Below are 26449 nucleotides of genomic sequence, written 5' to 3'. Positions count from 1 at the left end.
GACCTTTTTTTATTTTTCATGCTGTGACAACTATGCCAACGCTACATATTCTACTATGCACAGCCTTCAGAGAGTGGAGTCGGAAAAGTCCAATCACTAAGGTTGTGCAGCGTAACGATTTTACAAAAATTGACACTTGTGAAAACACCAATTATTCATTCACATTACTCCGCTAGGATTGTGTAATGATGCCACTTTGGATCAGTCAGTGACCAAAATGGCTCTTTACCCAATCCTGGAGGATTGCGTACTGCCACTGTTGTTGGTCCAGAGGGAGTGGGGCCCATCTTTACTCTAGGATTTGAACACATGACGTATGTAGACACCTACCAGATTTGCACTTTCTACTGGACTTGCATCGTAGTTACCAGCACCTACGTTTTCGCACAGAGGAAAATGTGGCCTTATATGTAATTTTGAGCAATCGACAATCTGTCCTGTAATTAGGGGAAATGTTGGAGTCCCGCCTAAGCTATAGAGTGACCAAGCTCTACCCCTGGGTTTAGTCAGACTAACAGTCCGCCAGTTTTCATTAAATGAAACCATCTGTGTTACATCTTTTCTGGTTGCTGCCATGCAGCCTGCCTGGACCACTCGCTGGAGCAGTGTTGGAGTGCTGCCCCGTGACTCCTCCTAGGCCTGCTTCTATTTTTCTTTCTTCTTCGTTCTGTCAGCTGGGTCCCTGGGGGGTTTGCCATCAAGCCCTTTCACTGCATTTCCCACAACTCCTGCCTCTTCTTCCAGTCATCCTCCTGCCCTCCTTTAACTAGGCGAGTGCTACATTCCTGGAACAGTTTGCCTCCTAGCAACACTTCTCCATATACATCAGAGATCAGCATCTGCTGAGGGACTTCCGACTCGCGTCAGTTTTCTTTTAGAACTTATAGATTTTGCCAACAGTGGGCTATTTGGTTCTTTGTTTTAAACAGGGTGTTTTAAGTGAGATATTTTAAAAATAAGATAAAAACTTTTATCTTAAGATTTACAGAAGTTTAAATTTGGATCATAAGGCGATAGGTAGTCAACGGTAAGAACATAGAATAGAATAGTATGGTTACAGCACAGAAGGAGGCCATTCAGCCCGTCGAGCCCGTGCCGGCTCTCTGCAGGAGCACTTCAGCTAGTCCCACTCCCCCGCCCTTTCTCCATAGCCCTGCAATTTTTTTTCCTTCAGTTACTTATCCAACTCCCTTTTGAAAGCCATGATTGAGTCTGCCTCCACCACCCTTTCAGGCAGTGAATTCCAGATCCTAACCACTCGCTGCATAAAAAAGTTTTCCCTCGTGTCGTCTTTGGTTCTTTTACCAATCACTTTAAATCTGTGTCCTCTGGTTCTCGACCCTTCCACCAATGGAAACAGTTTCTCTCTATCTATTCTGTCTAGACCCCTCATGAGAACACAAGAAAGCCCAAGCCAGAAAATCTCACCCAGCCCATCAGAACAAATTCCATCCAGACTCCATGTGTTTTTGTTCAGTTGAGGACTTCTCTCCTCCTCCTTTTGAACCTGTGGCCTTTTGTGCTACAGTTATGGCTTAGTTGGAAGTAGAGTTTCAGATTTACCGTTTCTGTATTATCTTATAAGCCTCCACAGCTCACCTCTCAGGCACCTCCTTCCAAGACTTAAAATCCCAAGTTTTTCCAGTCTTTCTTCACACCTCAGTCTTTTGGCTCTTCTCTGAAATGCCTTTGGGGCTTTGCTGTCTCCCTTGAGTCTCAATGATCAGAACTGGACACAGGGCTCAAGGTGCCATGACTACATAGAAACATAGAAGATAGGAGCAAGAGTAGGCCATTCGGCCCCTCGAGCCTGCTCCGCCATTCAATGAGATCATGGCTGATCATGGCTGACTATGAACACGACTTCGTCTGGCTCCTCTACTGGTTTAGCTATATAGTTTAGTATACTAATTGCTCAATGATTGCTATTCCATGATGCTGGACATGTTCAACATTGAGTCTACTGAGACGCCTAGATCTCTTTCAATATCAGTAACTTTCTTGAGACCATTTGCGGAATACATGTCACCCATTTTTTTCTTTTAATGTGCTGTACTTTACACTTGCCCGTACTAAATTTAATCTTCCATTGGTCCACCCACTCATATCTTGGCCAAGAAAATCTGCAGGCTTTCTGGTACACTCCTGACAAATTAGGCCAGGATCTAGAAACTCAGGTCCCAGCTTGCAACACTCATTCCTAAGGAGTCTATATGGGGCAGAGCATTCATCCACCTCATCCCCATATCACAGGAAGTATGGCCAGAGGGAGGAACCTTGAAGCTGAGAGTTTTCTTGGCCCCAGCCTGGGTTCCCTTGAGTGACTGTACACTGGGAGAAAGAAGGCCTTCAGACAAGCAGATGTAAGGTTCACACGGGGGCCGAAAGGCTCTTTGAAAATTTGCCATGAGACCAGGGCTACTGGGGGAAGCTGAGCGGCTTCACAGCGTTGCATTACCTGCTTCCTGTTCTGGTGGACACTCTTGGTGGCATGATGCTCACCTGGATTATTTAAAGTAGACAACCTCCCCGATCCCAGATACTCAGACAAGGTCAGCTGGGAGGCTCCTGGAGGGCAGATCCTGGCACTTACACCAGATCAAAATCCTGAACATTTTCAGAGTCAATTGTGTAATTCCTTTTCGAGTTCCTTCTTAGGCAGTCCCTCGGAACCGAGGATGACTTGCTTCCACATTAAAAATGAGTTTGCAGGTGACTGATTAGTCCAATGCTAGTCTCTGTCACTGGTGGGGCAGACGGTGGTTGAAGGGGCGGGTGGGTGGGGTGCTTGGGCTGACGTGCGCTCCTTGCGCTGCCTGCGCTTGGCTTCCGCTTGCTCCCGGCGAAGAGACTCGAGGTGTTTGGCACCTTCCCGGATGCTTCTCCTCCACTTTGTGCGGTCTTGGGCCAGGGATTCCCAGGTGTCGGTGGGGATGTTACACTTTTTCAAGGAGGCTTTGAGGGTGTCCTTGAAGCGTTTCCTCTGCCCACCTGGGGCTCTCTTGCCGTGCCGGAGCACCGAATAGAGCGTTTGTTTTGGGAGTCTCGTATCGGGCATGCGGACAATGTGACACGTCCATCGGAGCTGATCGAGCGTGGTCAAAGCTTCGATGCTGGGGATGTTGGCTTGAGCAAGAACACCGACGTTGGTGCGCCTATCCTGCCAATGGATTTGCAGGATCTTGCGGAGGCAGCATTGGTGGTACTTCTCCAGTGCTTTGAGGTGCCTGCTGTACATGGAGTTCCTTACTTGCCTCCTCACAATTGTTTGCTATCGTCTGCAAATTTGAACTGTTTGCATCATAGTTCTGAATCCAAGTCATTAATGAAAATTAGAAACCATTGGGATCCTTACTACGATCCCTGGGGCACCCCATTCAGCACTTCCCCCACCCCACCTCATCGCAACTTCTCGAACAAATATCCACTGCTTCCTACCTATCAGAAAATTTCTTAGCCATTTCCAGGTTTTACCATGAATCACCACCACTTAACAAGGAGCCCTTTCCATAGAGCTTCATCAAATGATGTTTGGCAGTGTAGGTACAACTCATTGTGGGCCTTCTACAGTCAACATGGGATGTGAGGTCCTCAAAAGTCAAGGATGTTGGTCAGGCAGGATCCTCCCCTCCTGAATCCGTATGGCTGTATTTACTAGATTATTGTTATTTTTTTACCATTATTTTGCCCGATGGGTCTGTAGTTCCAATCTGTTTTGTCACCTTGAACACTGACAAAAGGTTAGCGTATTTTAATCTACTGATACCAGGTGTTCATCGAGTCCCTCACAATGATGTTCAACACCTCACAAATCTTATCCTTTGTCGCTCTTAGTAGTCAGGTATAGATACCATCCATCTGGAAGATTTACTCATTTTGAGCCTTTTTAGCTTGCATAGGGCTTCCATTTTATTTATGTTTATTATATTATTGATCTCCTCCGTCATCCAGCTGGGTGGGATGGCCCTCACCTGGTTCCATTCTTAACTATCCAGTCGTAGCCAGAGAATCACTTGTAATGTCTTCTTTTCCCGCTCCCTCACTGTTACCTCTGGAGTCCCCCAAGGATCGATCCTTGGCTCCCTTTTATTTCTTATCTACATGCTTCCCCTCGCGATACTATCTGAAAACACATCACCAGGTTCCACATGTATGCTGACGGCACTCAGCTCTACCTTACTACCACCTCTCTCAATCCCTCTACTGTCTCTGATTTGTCACACTGCTTGCCTGACGTCCAGTACTGGATGAGCAGAAATTTTGTCCAACTAAATATGGGGAAGATCAAAGCCATTGCCTTTGGTCCCTGCCACAAACTCCATTCCCTAGCCATCAACTCCATCCCTCTCCTGGGCAACTGCCTGAGGCTGAAACAGACCGTTCGCAATCTTGGTGGCAAATTTGACACTGAGATGAGCTTCCGACCACATAACCGCTTCATCAAGACTGATTACATCCACCTCCGTAACATCGCCCAACTCCGCCCTGCCTCAGCTCATCTGTTGCTGAAACCCTCATCCATGCCTTTATTACCTCTAGACTTGACTCTTCCAACGCACTCCTGGCTGGCCTCCCATCTTCCGCCCTATGTAAACTGGAACTCATCCAAAACTCTGCTGCCCGCATCCTAACTCGCACCAAGTCCCATTCACACATCACCCCTGTGCTCGCTGACCTACATTGACTCCCAGTCCAACAACGCCTCCATTTTAAAATTCTCATCCTTGTTTTCAAATCCCTCCATGGCCTAGCCCAATGGTCTCTGTAACCTCCTCCAGCCCTACAAGCCTTAGAGATCTCTGCGCTGCTCCAATTCTGGCCTCTTGCACATCCCCGATTTTAATCGCCTCACAAATGGTGGCCGTGCCTGCAGCTGCCTAGGCCCTTAGCACTGAAATTCCCTCCCTAAACCTCTCCACCTCTCTATCCTCCTTTCAGACATTCCTTAAAACCTACCTCTTTGACCAAGCTTTTGGTCACCTGTCCTGATATCTCCTTATGTGGCTCGGGGTCAAATTTTGTTCTATTAACGCTCTTGTGCAGCGCCTTGGGATGTTTTGCTACATTAAAGGCGCTATATAAATGCACGTTGTTGTTGCTGTTGTTATGTTGAAGTCTTTAATTCTACTTGGAGTGTTGCTATTCAGGAAGGCTATAATGACTATCCAGTGTCTCCTGCTGGAGCGTGCTTCTGTGTGGAGGTCCAATAAAAAAAATGATTATGCTCAGCTGTGATGCCCCTGTGTTTGAAAAGTGCATGAAGGCCCTCTGTCTGGGCTTACACATGAAGTCAGCTGCACACAAGTGCATAGCGCTAACAGTATGAGATCATTTTTTCCAAGTAATCTTGCTGCTGGCACAAACATCAGGAATTGCGAGGCACTGCTGTCAGTGTGGAGACTCACTAGACATGAGCACGGGCCAGAGACTGGGCTACAACATTACAGACCTGAATCTGTGCCCCACACGCATCTCGAAAGGCTCCACCGGGGAGTGGGGCCTTGCAATCTCTTCCTTATCGTGCCGCATCGATGACAGGTCTGCTGTCCACCAGGGACTGTAAAACGTTGCATCGCCAGGGTGCTCTGCAGAGTACTGACAGCACTAGGAACAATAGCTCATGCGTGCAACAAGGTGAGAATAGAAATGAACACTTCTTTCCCTGTTTTACAGTCCCATTGCATTTCTCGCACTCTCCTGTTAAAAGCCATTTTCACCTCATTACAGGTAACTGGGCTGGGTTCCCTGAGCTGTCACTGTCCCATATACACACCTCCCCACAGGTGTGAACAGTTAGTCTCACAGCCACCAAAATGTACAACTCAATCCCTGGGAATTGTCACATCAATCGATAGCAGAGATTGGTAAATCAGACATTATTCCAGCATAGTTGGTGCCACAGGGTAAAGCTGATCAGATCCCAGGTGGTTTCAGGTCCCAATTTTATCTTCTCTAAACGACGCGATTGTGTTCGGTTTTCAACTCAGTTCGAAGGTGGGACCAGGGGACGCAGAGGATTTAGCAAGGCTCATTCTCCAGTGCTCAGGGTTGTCACCTTATACCAATCCTAAACAGGTTAGGGATCGTGCAGGTTGAGGTTTGCTTTGTTGATAGTAAAAATTCATTGCAAAACTGTAAAAATTTCAGTAACTAACACTTCCTAAATTGCGAGGCACAGTAGTAAGCGTAGAAAATGGTCTTTTATTTAAAAAGTGCAAATTTTTGAGGGGAATTTTAGCTCTCCCGCCTAGCGGAAACTGGTCGGTGGGCAGTTAAAATGCCATTCTGTTCCTGCTCCATTCCAATTTTAAAATGCCTGATTTTTCAGGCGTATGAGGTGTCTGCCTGAGTCGAGGGGAACCTCATACATGTAAGCAAACGGGGGTTCTATTATATTACACCAACTTAACCCAGAAGGAAAGTTTAGATCTCCCTTGCCGTGGAGCCCCTCTCCACCAGCACCCCCGGCCCCGGCGAACCTCTGACCACCCCAAAACCCCTGTCTCCCCCGTCCCTAGATTTACCTTGGACCTGACGGGCAGCCTCTGAGCCGCCCGACTTTCCACCCCATCCCACTGACATGCCTCCCATTTTAGGCAGGGCGTTGGCCAGCAGCATGTTAATGAGGGCTAACTGTTGCTCCCAGTCAGGTCGGCCACTTTCTCGGCCACTTTCCCACCTGGGAGATTAAAATTCCCACCTCGGTGTCTGGTTTACAGCTTGGAAATTACTAGATTCCAAAACCCGGATAGCATGGATCCATTCTAGCTGGATGGCATTCTTCCCAATGCTACGTTTATATATTAAGCCACTTTCTGAAGTTGGCCACCAGTACTGGCTGTTGGTCCCATTCCCGTAGCAACTGCCCGATTTATATTGGATTTATATTGTGTGGAGTCTACAACAGACCAATTCACTTTAAAACCAATGTACCTGAGTAAAAAGTGAGTAATTCACTGGTTTAGCATGTCTCCTTTGGTTCAGGAGAGTCTGCACAGACCAAGGACAGCAAAATTCTTTGCTTGTATATTGTCTCTACTCTCACTTAGCCAGTCAATGGTCAAAGCACATGGACACCTCCAACGGGCAAGCGCCATGTTGCATTGGAGGCTAAAACCAGCTCCTCTTGGTGCTCAGTTAACTGATTCAAGCACCCAGTTCCCGCTCAACTCACTTGAGAATTCAACAGGCTTTTTGTTGCAAGCAGTAGAGACTGGGGTATGGCTCTACCAAGTATTGAAGTGTTATGTCAGTATATTATTTAGATATTATATTGAATTGTTAAATACTCTGCATCTTTCTCAACCCATAGCACTATTATGAGATACATGGAGTGAACTGGGTGATGCAGTGCTTTGTCCATTGCTCTTTCACCTCTGGGATATGAGTTCCATTCCAGCTCAGACTGTTGTAAGGGTCTTTTGTGTAATGTGTTTGAAAAGCATCAAACAGTCCCTATTGAGCATAGGGCCACAGCACAAAACTGACTGCAATTCTCCCTAAACTTGCACTAAATTGGCAATCTTACTCAGAGGCCATAGGGATAGTAGATGTAAAAAAAAAACTATCATGCTGGTGCAGTGGGTGGTTCTATTCTAGTATTTAGACTGGTCCATGTTGTTGGGGTGAGGTATAAAGAGCTTTAGTCTGCATCTGACCCATCCGGTAAATGACCTTGGAGTGCTTGATAGTACAACTACATTTTAATCTGAATCTAATCCGTTCTGTACCTGACCTGGAAGTGTTTGATGGGGCAGTGCAGAGGGAGCTTTACTGCTCAGCTGGCTGTGCTATACCTGATCTACTGCTGTTGACGCATGGAGCTTGAAATGGGAAAATGTCCTGTTCTTCAGTACTAGCATCCCTTGCCTTGATGACCATGAAACAAGGTAAAATGCATTCTACAAGATGTCCTGTGTAGGGTGGTGGGCGGGGAATTGAAACGTCCGCACCCCTTAGTATGAAAATCTTCAAACCTTGGACAGTCATTGGCGCCTGCAAATGACAGAACTCCGTGGTGTTGTTCTGAGGCAGTTCAAACAAACAAAAAGCCAACACTATTAGTCACCTAGCCCCAAATGACGTGATTTATGTCAGCAGTCCGTCAGAACACCGAGTCGAGTTGTGTGTGTGCGCTGCATAAGCCAGACAGCTCTGATGTGGTTACTCAGAATAACAACTTCCATGGAGGCAGCACATTGCCATGTTTGCCTTCTGCGTAATCCACTGACAAACCTGTCTGTCAAAATGTGTTGTATGCGTGTCAGGAAACTGGGTGACAACCCACCCCCTCACTCTGTGCAAATTGAACACAGCTTTTCACACAGCACAGCTTTCACGTCATAGAGGACTCTTGCTAACAGAAATCCTGTCTTCTCTAATTTCCTGACTCCTGATGGAGTACAGTTTCTTGGACAGCAGGAACTCACCAATACCTCAGCTTAGACAGTTGGCGCTGGTGGATTATTTAGCCATGCAGTGCATCGTGACCCAGCAGACACACACAGATTCACTTTCTAGCAGTGATTACTGGATGGTTATCGGGAGTGGGGTTCCTGGTTGATTGTTCCTATCGCTAACTCAGGGGTGCTGTGGCCATTTGTAGTCCGACAAGTTTTGCCCCAGCTGAAATGAGCCAACTCAGCAGTTCTGATGATCTCTACACAAAACATAAACTTGTCTTTCTCTTTCAAATGCTGACTGGCCTGCTGTAATATTTCCAGCACTTTCGTTTTTTTATTTGATAAGTCAATCTCTAACCCCTGTGACAGGGTTCTCATTTCTTTGCCCTTTCCCCCTGTAACTTTACAGACGGATAATTGATTCTTATTTGCTGTATTAGTGATAAATACAATAATTATTTTTAGCACATTTACATAATTCTTCAATAATAATAGTTGAGGATAGACCAAATACTTAAAATAAATTTATTGCATCAGACCCAGAAAATACTCAAGACACATTGGCAACATTCTCAAGATTGAATCATTAGCAGAGAAAAAAATACAAGCCCAATTAGAGGAAAATCAGGTCATAGGTTTGGTGGAAAGAATTCAAAATGCCACAGACAATGCAGTTTTCCATGGCCATAGGATGTGGGAGCAGAAGAGAAAGAAATCTCCTGGTCTCGGGAAGATTGCCAAGGTAAGAGTGTCCACACTTTGCCTACTTTTAGTATCTGGCCTTACAATGAATGTCAACAAGAGTTCCCTCTCACTTTGACACTGCTTCACCGAGGCAACAGGCAAAGGCAGCCTTTCCTGCACATAAATATGCCTGCCCATGTTGCTGCAGAGTCCACCTCGTTGCTGGCACAGAAATATTCTTCTAATGTCCCACATAAATCTAGCAAGTTAGGACCAGTAAGCACTGCACTGCAGTAGCATAACTTATAATATCTTGCCATGTAAGTTCCTTTTGAAGAGATGTCTTATTGCCAGCGTTCTAATGTATATTCTTCTGATCTTATAGATGCTTGTGAGGAGGAAGCTGTAGGGGCAATATCTTTCCTGTCCCCAGCATCTCACAGCACCCTATGTCATTCACTCCAACAGTGACAAGCACCAGAACAGGCACATTGACACCTTTTCATCTACAGTCACCAGGATTCTGGCACTGAAATAGTGACACAATAAAAACCAAATCATTATGCGAAGGAAAACAGGTAGACATGGATAGTACAAAAGCAAAATACTGCGGATGCTGGAAATCTGAAATAAAAACAGAAAATGCTGGAAATACTCAGCAGGTCAGGCAGCATCTGTGGAGAGAGAAACAGAGTTAATGTTTCAGATCGATGACCCTTCGTCAGAACTGGAAAAAGCTGGAGATGGAACAGGTTTTTAAGCAAGTGCAGGGGCAGGGAAAGGGGGGAGGGGTGGAAAGAACAAAAGGGAAGGTCTGTGATAGGGTGGAAGGCAGGAGAGAGTAAGAGACATTAAGAGACCTTAAGAGATGGTTCAAGGCAAAAGGAGATGGTAATGGGACAAGACATGGATAGTAGTTGGGGAGTGGGGGGTGATGGGACGGGGTGGAAGACATGCATGGATGACCTGAATCCTCTCTGGCCATGCTTTATCCACACGCTAGCTCCTGGACACAGCTTTTCAATTTGTTTTCAGCCAATGATTCTATATGCAGGTGTTAATGGATATAAGACATATTGCTGAACCATCCAAGAGGAAGCCACAATATCACAAGGGTCTACTGCTTGCTGTATCTGAGAAAAAAGCATTTAACATTGAGACTCAATATGTGATGACCAAGATAATGATCTCTCTAATGGCTATCAGCAGAAATGTAATGAAAATAGAATTAATCCACAAAATATACAAAGTAGGGGTTAAGTACCTACTAGCCTTCTACTGTCTTTCTATTTTGTGATGGACATCACAACCCAAGCCGCCCACTCCTTTCCTCACAAGTACTATGCTCAACACATTGCACATAGGCATTTCCACACCGTCTTCTTTGAGTATTATACATCAACTTGGTGGAGATCAAGCAAAAAGTGAAGCACCTCAAAAATACTGCTGATAAAGGAAGGAACAGTGATGCCACTGCGTTATATGTATGGGTGAGCATGGTGTAGCACTTCAGATTTGCAGGACTGAACATATCCTGCTTTATCATATCATACAGAGAGCACATCCATTCATTCACAACATTTCAAACATAGAAAATCAATGATGGCAGCTGCATGTTTGGCCTAATCAATGTCAGCTTAATATGGACAAATGCAGGGTACTGCACACTGCAAGTAAAAATGGGAGGCACATGGGATAGAACGTGCCAAGCGGTATGTTGAAAGAGTGATCAAGGGCTGTTGGTTGACTCATCACTCGCCATGGCCAACAGTGTGAGATGCCAATTGTTGTGTCTCCTTGTGTTCTTATACTATAAATAATACAGACACTTTTAGCTCATTTTAGTTACTGCTTTTACTTAACTGTATTGCTGCTTTGTTTCTGTGCTGCCGCATGGTGCGGAGTGATAAAAGATGTCCGACGCTGCACTGTGCACTGCCCGTGCACAGTGTGCCACATAGCAATATAGCTACACCATACCAAAGTAGTTCCATACCAAAGTAGTTCCATTTAACAATGTGATACTATAACAATGTAACATCCCTCTTTCTCAAAAAACTAAAACATGAAATTTAACAATTTAAATTAACAAATATTATATCTAAACTATTATTATCAACTACAAAGAATCGTGAGTTTTTTTTTTATTCGCGATATCGCTCAGGTGGTTGGATGTTGTCCCTCCATCTTGTGGATTTGGTGGTGACCATTCCTCTCTGCAGTGTTTTGGTGTGTTCCGCTCTCGTTGTTGTTGTTGCTGTCGCCTTTGGAGTTGGAGTGTGCATGCTGTAAGGTTTTTTTGCTAGGTCTCTCTCTCTCTGGTGAGACCTCTCTCTCTTTTGCACAGTAATTTACCGAGTGGTTCGACCCACTCACCCCTTAGGTTCTGTACACTGGACTTTGAGGCAGGAACTACAATGCAGAGAATACTCTGTAGACCAAGTTTAATGAAACGAAGTGAAATTTTATTGCATAAAGAAAAAATTGAATGTAAGCCAATAAGGTACATGGGAGGGAAAAACAAATCATAATACAGTACTAACCAATATATCCACAGGCATATTATACATTACAAGGTTCACCATGAAATAGGGAAACACACGGAACATCGAGGGACAACAACTCATTGTTAATTATCCCCAAAAATGCCCACCCCCTAAACCTAGCTAGATTAGATTATGAGGGGCCAGAAACATGCTCACCAGTCCCAGTTAGAAAATAGAGGTTTTGAAGTCTGCGTTTTGGTCCTCTTAGGCGTCCTGTCTCCACGTGGTCAGCGGAACGCAGCGGGCTGCGACACACTCTTTTCTCCCTCGAGGTAATGGACACGGGCAGGCTGGATGTTAGCAGGCCTGGACGTCGGCGTGGAGAGAGCCCATCTGTTTGACCATGTTCATGAGTTTTCCTCTTGGAGGGTCGTCATCTTCTCGTCTCGTCAATGGCCCAGGGTTTGTCAATGATCTCCTGATAGCTACCCCGGGTCTGGACGCTGACTCAACCTGAACCACCAAGGGCTACTCTGAGTCTTCAACACGTCTCCGATCCCAATCATCTACCGAATCGTATTCTTCTTCCGAGTCTGAATGGCCTCTCTACCGAACCCGAACTCCTAACCGAACTGCACCTTCTTCGGACCCCCGAACGATCTCTCGAAAATGATCTCTACAATGCTCTTTCTCGATCAACTCTCTCGATCATCTCCTGACAGCTACCCCGGGTCTCCAGTTATACTTCTCATGGAGACCCTTATCTCCCGCCATATCAAGGTTAGTCTTTGTTTAAATTTTGGCGGGCTTGTAGCACAGAGGGGTAGTCATTGTGTTTAAAGTACTTTCGGAATGGCTGGTAACTGCCACCTCTGGTCTGGAATGACCTTGTATTGTCTTTAATGGGTCTTGATGTCCCCCTTTGAACTTGAAGCTGTTCCCCTTTGTCTGGGTAAACATTTTGATGGCCTTTATCTACAGGCCGATCTGATTGGATCTGCATCCAATCTATATGTATGGGGTTCTGTCTGGTTTCGCATTCTCCGAAATTGCATTCCAGAACTTACTGTGGGCTGAATCCACAAAAGCTGTCTGTGGACTGCAGGAACCATTTTAAAATGTCCCAAAAAGCTGGTCACGGGGTCTGGTGGCCATTTTGTGTGCCCCTTTTTCTGGGCTTCTTTTAAAACAGTCTTTAAAATTAAGGCCTTTTCTGCCAATAGACCCTTATAGGACAATGTTCAATTTTGCGAATCCTACAGATCGTGGTTGTTCGATTTGTAGCGCTTGTTTCTGGTGTTGTACTGCTTGTGGTAGCTGGTGTTGTCAATGTTGTTGATGTTGTCTGCTGCTTATCCAGTTCAGGTGAAGGTCTGATGTGGAGTCTGTTCCATCTGTATTGGTTACCAGGTTCAGTCTCTATGAAGTAGGATCTTGGAGTATCAGCTTTTCCAATGACCTTGGCTGGATTCCAGGTTTTCAACACCGGGTCTTGCACATGCACTGATTGTCCATTCAGCAATTCTGGTAGCGTCTTTGCATGTTTATCGTAATGTTTGTTTCCTACGATTTGTGCTTCTGCCAGCTTTTGTCTGAAGTCCTCCTGGTCCTGGGGAGGATGTATTTTTGCTGGTAGTGTAGTCTTAAACTTCCTCCCATTCAGCAATTCCACAGGTGATTTCATGTCTGCTTTCAGTGGTGTTGATCTGAGTGATAGGAGGGCAAGGTCTTGGTCTTCCCCCATCTCACTACTTTTGATGAGAGTTCTCTTGACAGTCTGGATCTGTCTTTCGATGAACCCGTGTCCCCTTGGGAAATGTGGGGATGAGGTTACTATTTTGAACCCATACTTTTCTGCCAGAGCTCTGAATTCACTCGATGTGAACTGGGTTCCATTGTCACAGATTACCTTTTCCGGGATTCCTTGTTCAGCAAACAAGCTCTTTGCAATCCTGGTGGCAGTTGTGGCTCTCAAGTCTTTCATCCTTCTCACAAAAGGAAACTTGGAATAGTAATCTGCCACTATGAGATACCATTCTTGATTGCACATGAAGAGATCTGCCCCAACAGTGTGCCATGGTCTTGACGGTATTTCACTAGGTATCATCTCCGCTTTCTGTTGTGCATTTCTGTATTTCTGGCATATACCACATGCAGAGACCATCTGTTTGATATTTTTGTACATGCCTATCCAGTATACAGCTGATCTGGCTCTCAGCTTGCATTTCTCCATTCCCATGTGGCTTTCATGTATGAGATGGAGAAGTTGTGTCTGCATCGTCTTTGGCACGATGATCCTCGATCCAGCAAGGAGAATACCGTCTTCTGTTGCAATATCGTCTTTAATCGTCCAGTATTGACGAATTGTTGCCTGTACCTGCTGGATTCTCTCCAGCCACCCCTGTATTACTTGTTGTGTGAGTAGTTGCAACTCCTCATCTTTGCTAGTCTCATCTCTGATTTGACTGAGCTTTGTAGGGGTAACATTCACTAGGTGGTGGATTTTTACAGTTAGGCCCTCCACCTCGTGTTTCTCATATGGTGACAATCGAGACAACGCATCTGCTAGCACCATTTCCTTTCCTGGCTTATATTTAAGCGTGAAGTCATAGCTTTGGATCCTTAGAAGTAGTCTTTGCAGTCTTGCAGGCACTTTGCACAGATTCTTCTTATAGATCTGTTCTAGTGGACGATGGTCACTCTCTATTGTAAATCGCCTGCCATATAGGTATGTATGGAATTTCTCGCATCCGTACACTACTGCTAATAGTTCTCTTTCTATGTTGGCGTATCTCATCTTGGCTGACGTCAAGACCTTTGATGCGAAAGCTATCGGCTTTCCTTCCTGCACCAGAGCTGCCCCTAGTCCTCTGGTAGAAGCGTCTACTTGCAGAGTGACTGGTTTTCTTCTGTCTTAATATGACAGACTTGTTTCTTTGCACAACAGTTCTTTAAGTTGTTTGAAATTCCTTTCGTGTGATTCAGACCATTGGTATTCGGCGTCTTCTTTCAATAGCTCTCTGAGATTTGTTGTATGTTCCGACATGTGTGGGATGAAAGAACTCATGTATTGGACCAAGCCGAGGTAACTCCTCAGCTCTTTCTTGTCTTTGGGTGGTTTCATTTCAGCAATCGCCGCAATCTTCTCTGGATTTGGCTTGACTCCCTCTGGTGTATAAATCATACTGAAGAATTGGCATTCCTTGACTTTAACTATGCACTTATCTGCATTTAACTTGATGCCAGCCTTCCTGGTACTCCCCATGGCCTCATGTAGGTGCATGTCATGGTCTCTTTCATCTGCTCCATAGATCTGAATATCATCAGCTATTCCTATAGCTCCTTCACAGCCTCTGTATGTCTCGTCTATTTTCTGTTGAAAGATATCTTGACTGACCTTTAACCCGAATGGTAGCCTCAGGAATTTGTAACGCCCAAATGGTGTGTTGAATGTTGTCAGTGTTGTTGATTCCTCATCCAACTTCACGTTCCAATATCCATTTCTGGCATCTAGTTTTGAGAAAACCTTGGCTCCTGCCAGTGATGGCGTAATCTCCTCTAGCGTTGGGGTGGGATAGTGGTCCCTCTTTATCACCTGGTTTAGATCTTTGGGGTCCAAACATATTCTGAGACGCCCGTTTGGCTTTTCTCGTACCACAATTGAGTTTACCCAGTCTGTGGGTTCAGTGACCTTTACGATCACTCCTTTTTCTTCCACCTCCTTTAGCTCTCTTTCAAGCTTTGTCTTCAGCTCGATGGGTACTTTTCGTGGAGCATGGATAACGGGCTTTACCTCTGGATCGATGGTGATGTGGTATTGGAAATCTCCGAAACATCCCACTGTATCATCGAAACATTCTGGATACATGTCTATCAAGTCTTTTTTACTCTTGATTTGTGGGCGGTTCTCCAGCGGGGTATTGCTGTCTATCTTCAGTGACGTTTCCGTCAGCTCGTGATGCACTGAGATCAATCTCAACTTCTCGCAGCTGTTTAATCCCAGGATCGCTGGCCCCTCAGTGTCGGCGACATAGAACATGCAGTTGATGTTCTTTCTTTTATGTGTCTCTTTGATAAAGGTTATTCCGAGTTGTTTAATCTCACTCCCCCCGTATGCTGTCAGCGTGACATTACTTGCCTTTAAACAACCATTTTTTGGGTAGCCATCTTCTCTCAGGTTTTCGGGAAAGATCTGCTGGTACAGTCTCAATGGGAGAATGTTGCTCTGAGCCCCTGTGTCCAGCTTCAACTTTAAGTTGATGTTTGTGGGCTGACCTTTGACCTTTTTTTGATTTGGATGATGGTGTGCAATTCTCTCCTCGGAGTATTTTCCGCTCTGGACATCTCGTGAAGCTGTATCTTTATGGTTTCAATGTTTAGTGCATTGTCGTGATCATCATCATCATCCTACTCATCCATGGCATGGATATTGTGTTTCTTTCTCTGGATCTGCTGTCCGCCTTTGTTTTTAATGTATGTTCCTTCTTTCTTCGTTCTACACCTCTTTTCCCAGTGGTTTAGTTTGCCACATGCATTGCAGCTTGTTCCATATGCTGGACATTTCCTCTTGTCTGTGTAATCGTGCGGTCTTCCACAGTTTCTGCACATGTTTCCCCCATTGTCATGTGCATGTCTTTGTGTGTTGTACTTTTCTCTCACTGCATCCACTCTGCTGTCCGTCTCAGAAGCCGTCCGCATGTCAGCCGTTTGAGAAATCAACATTTTCATTTGCTGCTTCATGGCTTCATGAGCTCTCGCAGTATCTATAGCCTCTGTTATTCCGAGCTTTTCTTTTCCTATCAGGGCTTTTTGTACCTCTACATGCGCTGACCCCCATATCAGCTGGTCCACAAGCCTTTCCTTCATTTCCTTAAATTTACACTTGCTGGCTTCATTTCTCAGCCTTGTCAGGAAATTGTCAGCTGTTTCACCGGGTTCCTGTCTTAGACTCTAAAATTTGTATCTGTGTATATGGTGATTGGATTTAGGCTCTAGATGGTTGCTGAATTTATCAAAAATTGTCGCAGGGTTTTCTTTTTTCTCTTCAGTATACAAATCTAGGCCTTTTTCTCCTGTCCACAACAGAATGTAACTAACCTTTTCCTCATTGGTAGTACCCTTCAGGAAGCTTTTGAATGTAAGATCACATTTCTGTTTGAACTTGCAGAATGCTTCTACTATATCATCAGCTTCCCAGTTCATGAGGGGTTGCATTTGCACAGTCAGTGCAGCGGCAGCCATCATTTTACTTTCCCGTATGATTCAATCTCAATCACCGCAGACACCGGCACTCACAATCAGCTCATAAAATCACTTTTCGTCTTATTCGTAGTTCGTTTAGCACAATTTGTACTCACTTATACCGCTGCCACCATGTTGTGTCTCCTTGTGTTCTTATACTATAAATAATAGACACTTTTAGCTCATTTTAGTTACTGCTTTTACTTAGCTGTATTGCTGCTTTGTTTCTGTGCTGCCACATGGTGCAGAGTGATACAAGGGCCCAGAAATTCGGGTCGGGGGCTTCCCGCGGGTGCAAGCTCCCGACCTACACTTACATGGTGCGCCGACATTTGAGGCCTGGGCCTGCGTGGATTTCCGGTCTGTGGCCCGGTCCAGCTCCCGGCGCGCTGTGCTTGCGTGATCCAGCGGCGTAGTTAGTTCGATGAGCCGGCTGGGATCACGTGAGCACTGGGCAACCAATCGGAGGTTGCAAAAGTTCATTCATGAGTTTGATAGTAAGAACTGTCAAACTCATGAAAACTCCGGGTGCCCAAAACAGTACTTAAACTTCAAATAAAAGTTTTTAAAAATCCCACTAATTAAATGAACTATTAATAACTTTAAAAAACTATTTTAAACAATTATTCAAATTTCTGAAAATTTTTTTTTTCAAGAAATCGGGTCTAAAAATACACTTACCTTACTGTAAATTCTTTAAAAATAATAAACCTGTGGAAAAAAATTTCTAACTTTAATTATTAGACCACTTACCTTTTAAAATGCAGTCCTTACGCCTGGTTTTTACATTTCTAAAATCTAAAGACTTACCCTCACGGAAAAACCTGTAAAAAAACGGTAAGTTCAAAGCGCACGCGCAGACTCCCGCACGCACGCGTTCGACCTCTGAACCCCTTCGTTCAGAGGTCCGGAAATGCCGGTTTCCCGCACATGCGCTGTGCATGCAAGAAACCGGCACTTCCATCGGGTCCACGCGTGGGTACTCCGTCCGTACTCACGCGTTGGGACCCGAATTACTGGGCCAAGATGTCCGACGCTGCACTGTGCACTGCCCATGCACAGTGTGCCACATAGCAATATAGCTACACCATACCAAAGTAGTTCCATACCAAAGTAGTTCCATTTAACGATGTGATACTATAACAATGTAAGACCAATAAACAAAGCAAATAGGATGTTTTGTTACATTGTCAAATCAGTGGAATTCAAAACCTCAGAGGTCAGGCTGGAGTTGTATTACGTCCCGGTCAGCTGCACCTGGAGTACTGTGTACAGCCCTGGTCATTGCTGCATGAAGAGGCCACGCCAGCCCTAGAGGCAATGCAGAAGAGAGCAACAGAGCTGAATCCTGGCATCAGAAGAAAGAGCATTGAGAAACTACTTGATAAATGAGTGTTCTTCAGCCTCAGAAAAAGACATTTCAGAGGAGACCTTATAGAAGTAAATAAAATACTTAATGGGATAGAGAAAGTAAACGCAAAACGATACCTGCAGATTAGTATTGCACAGGACAAGATGTCATTGGTCCAAGGCTGTAAAGGGCAAGTTTTGAACAGACACCAAGAAATATTTCTTTACACAGGTGATCAGCAATTGCAACAGGTTACCAGGAAGAGCGGTTGAGGTGAGGGCACCAAATTAATTTCAGATACAACTGGACATTGTAATTGAGAGATAGGAAGACTGGTATTGTGGAAAGATAAGATCAAATGCTTTGAAGGGCCTTCTTCGCCCAAATCAATCCTGCGATCCTCTAATATACCGGAGCCGTATCCTGAATATATATTTGAAGCCAGCCCCCTCCAGCACCACCCCCCACCCCAACCCACCCCCCCCCCCACTCCCCCACATATATTTCATGAGACAAGCCTGCTTCCATTGGATGGTGTGTACTTTCATTACAAAAATGCCTTTAAAACAGTTTAAAATCAGAGGTGCTTCCAGTTTGGGGGAGAGGGCTCCACTATGAGTAAATCATTTACACACAAACTTAAGATGTCATACCACATTTGGCTCATGTTGTGGTAACAACAGGATACTTACAAGCAGCTTACCATATATCCTAATCTCTCCTTTTATTCTGCCTATAACTATTAATGTTACCCTACCTTCTTTTGGAGATTGTGCTGAGGACTACATCTTGCCAGGCATGCTGTTGCCTAGTCTTGGTCGTGTTGACCTCTGCAGATCTAAGAGGCTCGCTCTGGCTCCCAAGCACGACGTCAAATAATGTGGACACAGCCCTATCACTGAGATGAGTGCCAAAATTCCACAAAAGCCATTTACACTGCAGTAATGCTGAGAGGGAGGAACTTTCGCTCACCGATAAATTGTGCCATTAGCCCCACCGTTAGCATCTGTTCATTAACATATTGAATGGTGGACCAGGAGAGTGACTCCACTTAACGTAGGAGTGAATCATTGCGGGCGCGGAGGAACGTGTTGCTGTCGCATTTAGAAATCAGCAGTAATTTAAGGTGCAACAGATTTCTGAATGTGCCGCAGGTCAGTGGCATGTGTTCTCTTCCAGCTTCTGTCAGAAAGGTCAATTGCAGTGATTTCTTACCAAAGCATTCCATTGTTAATTTTCAGACTTCATCAAGGCTTCCACTTCACAAACTGGCGGTTCACAAGGAATGCTTCAGGCAAGTGGTGGCAGAAGGATGCAAACCCAGAATTTCTTAGATGCGGACCTATAGATCCTCCTGGATACGATCCACTTGAGGAGAGATCACCTTCTGGGCTCGCAGAGAAGGAGGCCACCGAAAGCAGTCATTAGAACCATGTAGAGGGAGGTGGCAGTGGAACTGAGTGCTAACTCTCTCACCCCCAAGACAGTAGAACAATGCAAGGGAAAGTACAACGACCTGTTGAGTGCTGGCAAAGTCAGAGAATGGCCAAGTTCCCCTTTTCACTTTGGTACCATGGGACCTCCTCCATTGATCACGCTCACTTCTTAAATAGAATGGCAAGTCTTTATTCACAGTGCACTGTGGTTCAATAGCTCTCCAACTCTTCCACCTGGAACTAGTGTTGGGAACTCCCCTGACAAGCTCTTCTTGCATTCAGTCCCTCAACACTCTAACCTCTCATGTTACCGTGCACCTGTAGCATTTGTCCTCCATGTTACATAGAATTACATAGAAATTACAGCACAGAAAAAGAGGGGTGTGAAATTCACCTCCTTTGCGCCCACTGTTAGCGCGTCCGGGGGGGGGCGCTAATGCAGCACAAAGGGGTTATTGCCCGGTGGGGAACGATAATAACGCCTCCTGAGAAATTCGGCGGGGCACTGCTGAGGCGCTAGCTGATAGCGCCCCCCGCCCCAGTAGCGCTCGGGGCCACTGCGGTGCCAGCGATGACATCATCACCAAGCGACATGACCCCTTAGTGCCCTGCCGCTGCACCTCAGTGCTCCGCAGCAGAAATTCGGCTGCGCCCCGCGAGGCTGCCGTGGGCGATGTCAGCGATCGCCTCGTGGGTCGTGAGCCAGGCCAACCTCCGCTCGCGGGGCGATATTTAAAGGGGAGGTCCGGTGCGCCCCACGCCGCCATTTTCTGCCGTTGGCTGACCTCCAGGTCGGTCCCTCGTGGCGGCCCTTGACGTGGTCCATGGCCGCCACTATGCAGCCCGGCACCGCGTCTCAGTGCCGGGCTGCAGCCAAGGTGCCACGCCGTTCTGGTGGGCTAGTGTGGGCCATCGGAGGCCCTGCAGAGCTCGCAGCATCCCTCCCCTTTAACAAAATGGGAGGGGCGGTGGAACGCCTCAGCGCTAAATGGAGCGGCCGCGTAACGCTCCGGTGCTACTGCGCATTGCGCCCCAGGCGCTGTCCCAAAAGGAAGTGGAGCGCCCAAGAAAGCGCTCCGCTTCCTTGCCGGGGCAGTAAGCTCAATTTAACGCCCGGGGTGTAACCGAATTTCTCCCCAAGGCTATTCAGTCTAACTGGTCTATGATGGTGTTTCTGCTCCACAAGCGCCTCCTACCACCCTCCATCTAACACTATCAGCATAACCATCTATTTCTTTCTCCCTCGTGTACTTATCTAGCTTCCCATTAAATGCATCTATGCTATTCGACTCAACTACTCCATGTGGTAGCAAGTTTCACATTCTATCCACTCTCTGGGCAAAGAAATTTCTCCTAAATTCCTTATTGGTAACTAGCTTACATTTATATCCCCTAGTTTTGGATTCCTCCACAAACAGAAACATTTTCTCTACATCTACCCTATCAAACCCCTTCATCATTTTAAAGACCTTTATTAAGTCACCCCTATTACGCCAACTATCCGTTGATACCTTGAAAAAGTGTAACATCCCCACCGACACCTGGGAATCCCTGGCCCAAGACCGTACAAAGTGGAGGAGAAGCATCTGGGAAGGCGCCGAACACCTCGAGTCCCTTCGCCGGGAGCAAGCGGAAGCCAAGCGCAGGCAGCGCAGGGAGCGCACGTCAACCCAAGCACCCCACCCCCCCCACCCCTTCAACCACCATCTGCCCCACCTGTGACAGACACTGTAGGTCCCGCATTGGATTCATCAGTCACCTGAGAACTCATTTTTAATGCGGAAGCAAGTCATCCTCGGTTCCAAGGGACTGCCTAAGAAGATACCTGGGAGTCATACTTGCCTTCATCTAATGCTGTTAACATTGTTCCAGGGGAAGATGGCAGACAATATCTGAGAGATGCAGGGGACCCTAGATATACAGGAGCTCATGGATTTTGAGGAGTGGCCTATTGAGGTTCTGGCGAGGTAAGAGAGATGGAAGAGCTGGAGAAGTTGATGGGCAAGTGGCAGCTGCAGGTGAGTGGTTAAAAGCAGAACCTGTACTTCTACAGCAAGTTACAGAACCAGGCTGCCACTGAACTCAAGAGCTGTCTCTATCTCGTCACCCTCGTTGGGTGCTGCACACCCATGCTTCCTTTATTTCCTTTTATTCCCGCAGGTCCAGCACATCGAATGAGGAGGGGAAAGAAGAAAGACAAATGTTCAGAATGAGCAGGAAGAAGGAGATATCTTTTGGAAGGTTTTCACAATGATGATGAATGATGACCCTTTTATGACCACAGAGTCCCTAACTCTGTCATTTTAAAGTGCAGCTCAGGAGCTCCCCAAAGCAAAAATTTTGAAATATACAGGCAAACTTAAGATATGAGCACAAGTTGTCCAGGCAATAAGCTTCTTTAAATGAATCTCTTCCATCAGTTGGGTCTGGTCCTGACAAGTTCCATTTCATTTATCTGCTCCATAAGTGACACCAAAAATAATGATGTCTAATGGGAACAGAAGTGACAGAAAGTCACTTCATGCCATCCATCTCATTTGCATATGTGCACTGGTGACGGCGCTGATGTAGGAAAAGGACCTTCTCACCAGACCAGAAATTTCACCACAAGGCAAACATGGTGTAACCCCAACGTAAATGTGTCTCACTCTAAAATCCTACCCTTAAAATGGATGTGCACCTACGTTACACCCCTCCATAATCGAGCAGATCAAAGACTTTCGGCCCCGGTATTTTGATCTGAACTGCTCTAAAATAGTTTACTCCACAATGGAGTTAACATCTGAAGTCGATAATTTTAACAGTTAAGAGGCTGTTAAACTACTTGAGAAGTGTGAAACTGAACGAATCAGAGACAAATCGGAGGAATCAGCCAGATCTCTGATGGTAACACCAATGGTAAAGTGGGTAAATATTTCTCCGTCAAAAACAGGGGACCTCACACGAAAAGTGTTAGTGTTAATGAACCCCAAAAATAGATACATTCTGAAAATAACAAAAGCCGAACAGGAATTTAAGACCCTCAGTATAACAACTTTCTCAAATATCCCACATACCGCATTGTAACACTCTCTGATACATTTCACACACCTCACTGTAGCGTTCTTTGATATACCTCATACCTCAATGTAACACTCTCTGATATACCCCACACCTCATTATAATGAATTATGTAATATTTTCTATTATGCCTCACAGTAACACTCTCTGATATACCCCATGCACCTCACTGTAACATTCTCCAATATACCCCACGCTGTAACACTTTCTGATATACCCTACACCCCTGACTGTAGTACCGATGTGCCTCATACCCTCACAGTAGCATTCTCTGATATATCCCACACCCCTCACTGTAATACTGATATATCCCACACCCCTCACTGTAATACTGATGTGCCTCACACCCCTCATTGTAGCACTCACTGGCTGTTCATGCCACCTTTCAGATCCGCCCAACAATGCTCATATTCAACAGAAAAAACCGCACCTCGCGACCATGCTTTTCAATTGCTCGCAGGAAAGCTGCTTCCTTGACAATTCACACTTGTGACTCTTGTGAGAAATAAGTGTGCTGCCTTCCTCGACGAATGAATTGCGCTGACAGAGTTGATGTGTATCCGTGGTGACGCTCTGTCTAGAAACAAGAGACAGAGCAAAAAAGGGAGAAAACCCGGCTTAAAGCCAGCAATACTGATCCCTCCACAACCGAACCAAGACTGTACGGATTCAATCATTTCCATCCCATTTAAATACAACACACATTTTCAGGGTCATGCAGTGATGGGGGTGGGGGTTCGGGGGGTGGGGGTGGGGGGGTGGCAGCGCAGCAGGGGAGGGCAGCCCAATATTTTTTGAAATGAAGCGAACAGTTTTTGTGCTGAGGAGCTCTGTTACTTCAAGCTAAATGAACCTATTTTCTGAAGTGTTGATTTGGTTGAAGATCTTTATTTCTAGACGCACTGGTGCAAAGGAAAGAAAAATAAATGAAGAATTATTCCCGACTTCACCAAGGGAATTCATTCATGAATATGTTTCACCTTTTCCAGACTTATCCCGGCCCCCTCGAAGGACATCTGACCTTTGGTAAAAAATAATGGAAAAGAGAAAGTCCTTAGAGAGGATAATGCAACCTACCCCGGTAATGAGATCTACTGCCTCTAGTTCCCATAGCAACCGCTGCCTTTTTTTGTATTATATAAAATGCGCATTTGTCTATTGACCACTTGAAGCCATTAACCCTATCTAGTGCTGCTCTGCTCCCAGCTATATGGCTATCATTGCGTTCTCTAAGTATTCTGTGGTGGTTTTGCTCTTTCTTGCAGTTGTCTTTCTGGTGTGCTCCTGTGTTACTGGAAACTCATGGCAGATTCTATGGCACTTTAATTGTTTCCACCCTGATTTTTTTCCTCTCCACTGGTTCCACTGATACTGAACACCCTCTGATACCTCACCAAACTGACCATTCTTCATGTGTGAACCCAGATGCTGAACATCAGCAGTAGGCTATTCAACTACCTGTTATTTAATTCCACCCTAACTTGATGCCACACATTTGCAATCAGGGCCGGAAACGTTAGCTAATTTCCTCTTCCCAACCTAAGCTAATTGTAGCATCCTTACTGCTGCTCTGACTGAGGCCAGCTAACTTAGCACAGAATTGAGCCTGGGATCTTCCTGCTCTGTATGACTCAGTACCACACTAAATTTGTGGGGGTGGAGTTCCCTGGAGCACTCTTTACCATTAGCTTGTGTGGGCCTGAGGACGCAATAGGCTGCCATCTTAGAATTCTCAGGACTAAGGAGGCAGCCTTCAAATAGACCAAGTGAGGTTTTACACAGTGAAAGCGTTTTAAGTTTTAGGAAGTATTTTTATGGAAAGGACCATGCTCCCCTGATGGCCCAAAGAGTTTATCGAGTAAGTGTGCTACTGAGCTATACAGAGCAGCACGGTCTCCCTTTCAAAACCTGGTCAGTACTGAGTAAGATGATATCAGCGACAGCAGCAATAGGAATGTTACAATTAGCCTCAATATACAACTACTGCTAAATTCCCGTCCGACAACTCAGTGGCAATGATGGGCCAAAATGTATTCACTCCATTGTTGTCGGTTCAAACTAGCCTTCAGCCATCTGTATCCCTTTCTGTGACAATTTACACTTGACATTGTCGATCCAGTGTCTTCTTGTTCCATGTACCTCTATATACAGTGCCATGAAAGGTAGTTCTAGTTGTTTCCGTTCTTGAAAAGTACCCAAACCATTGCAGTCGTCTTGGGTTTTCTTATTATGTCATTCTTGATTCTTTGCATCCTGGATACTCCCAGTATTCCTCTCAACCAACTTATCTATGCTGTTAGTATCTTTTTTGCTCATCAACTTTTCTCATGTTCCAGCACTCAGAGCCAAATAATAATTTGGGAATAACCATCGCTTCATAAACTCGTACCTCAATATACCTCAGCAGATAACTCTGTGAAAGTTGAGACAGAACAGATCAAGCTTGGTTGTGAGGCACTAGATGTTCAACATTCACTATCTAGGCTCTTAAAAAATGAGTGATCACTTAAATAAGGTACTGGAGGATGGCAGGTTTCCACGGAGCTGTCCAACAGCAAGAGAGGAGGGCGGAAAATTGGTAAGGGGAGAAAACAATTTATTCTTGACTTAAGCTGTGTCCTTCATAACACCAAATCGGTTTTGCTCTCTTATCCGAATTATAGGGTAGGATCAAAAGAGGGAATCTGATTAAAAAAATAGGTTAATGCACTACCATCAAATTCAAAACCCGGAAAACCAAATTTTAATTTGATTTGTTAAGTTTTAGTTGAACTTTTGTTTACAGTCCAATTTGGGTTTTTTTTTGGGTACAAACAAAAGAGTTACCATCAAATTCATGAGTTTTAACTCAGTCGTAACCCTTACCCTGCTGAATATACAGAGGCTGATCTTCCTGTCAGCTTTGCACCCGGGCACAGGATAGGCGCAGCACATCCCAAGTGCACTGCACCTGTCAAGGCCTGCGAACATCCAGAGCTCGGTCGGTCAAGTCATTATCATGGCCCAGTAGATGCCCCAGTGCAGGCCTTCGCTCTAGCAGTGCTTTGCACCAGAAAGTGGGGCAGGAATATTGGTCATTTCTGCAGGCCTTAGAAACCTGCAACAGAGACATTGCCGTGGTTGGAGGTCTTCTGGCTGCTGTTGGAGATCCACAGCCAAAGGCCTCCCGCCAATCCCTGGCCCACTGTTCCTAAAAGAAAACCAAGGAACTTACCTCCAACCATACAGGGGCTTCAGCCAAGATTATAAAGCCTGTTTCTTCTGGCAAAACTATAGGAAAATAAGATGGAATGGGTGGGAACATTTGGCCTGCATCTATTGCAGGCATTTCTCAGGCGTTGATCCCAGGAAAATCGGTCCCAGCAACTCTGTAGCTATACAGTGAGTAATCCTTACCCTGTTCAATAAACAGCAGCTCTCTGTAGTTACACAGTGAATAACTGTTATCCTTTTGAACAAACAGAAATTCTGTAGAATTGCATAAAATGTAACCTTTACACTTCTGAATTCCATTTCACACTTAAATCCCAGGATACAATATATTCAAACTTATTGTCAGCTATACTGGAATTGTGTCCTACACCATAAGCTCCAGACACAGGAACATTAACAGCTTGAGGTATGTGCCAGCATGAGAGATGGTCCACCCATCACCTATATATAAGTAGCAAGATGTGAACCAAAGACAGTTAATTTTCAGTGACAGACACTTTGCATAAGGTATGTTGGTTAGTCAGAAGGAGGGACACAGACAGACAAAAAGTACTGCTCTAGTTTTCTTGTCGTTAG

General features: G+C 45.4%; 1 long non-coding RNA gene across 3 annotated transcripts in view; it reads left to right on the top strand.

Moving 5' to 3' along the window:
• The window catches only part of LOC147104285 (uncharacterized), a 103916-nt gene that overhangs the window by 22997 nt on the left and 54470 nt on the right, over positions 1 to 26449 (top strand). Inside the window, exon 3 of one of the 3 annotated variants that reach the window (XR_015072305.1) lies at positions 19406 to 20340. The exons of the other annotated variants lie outside the window; for them this stretch is intronic. This is a non-coding gene — a long non-coding RNA (uncharacterized LOC147104285). Of the gene's footprint in view, positions 1 to 19405; positions 20341 to 26449 lie in introns of those variants that run through there. 3 annotated transcript variants of the gene reach the window in all.

This window comes from Somniosus microcephalus, chromosome 19 (genome assembly GCF_052327205.1).
Source record: "Somniosus microcephalus isolate GS21.2 chromosome 19, FLI_Smic_1.0, whole genome shotgun sequence".
NCBI classification, from domain to species: domain Eukaryota; kingdom Metazoa; phylum Chordata; class Chondrichthyes; order Squaliformes; family Somniosidae; genus Somniosus; species Somniosus microcephalus.
This window is presented reverse-complemented; position numbering and strand designations above follow the sequence as displayed.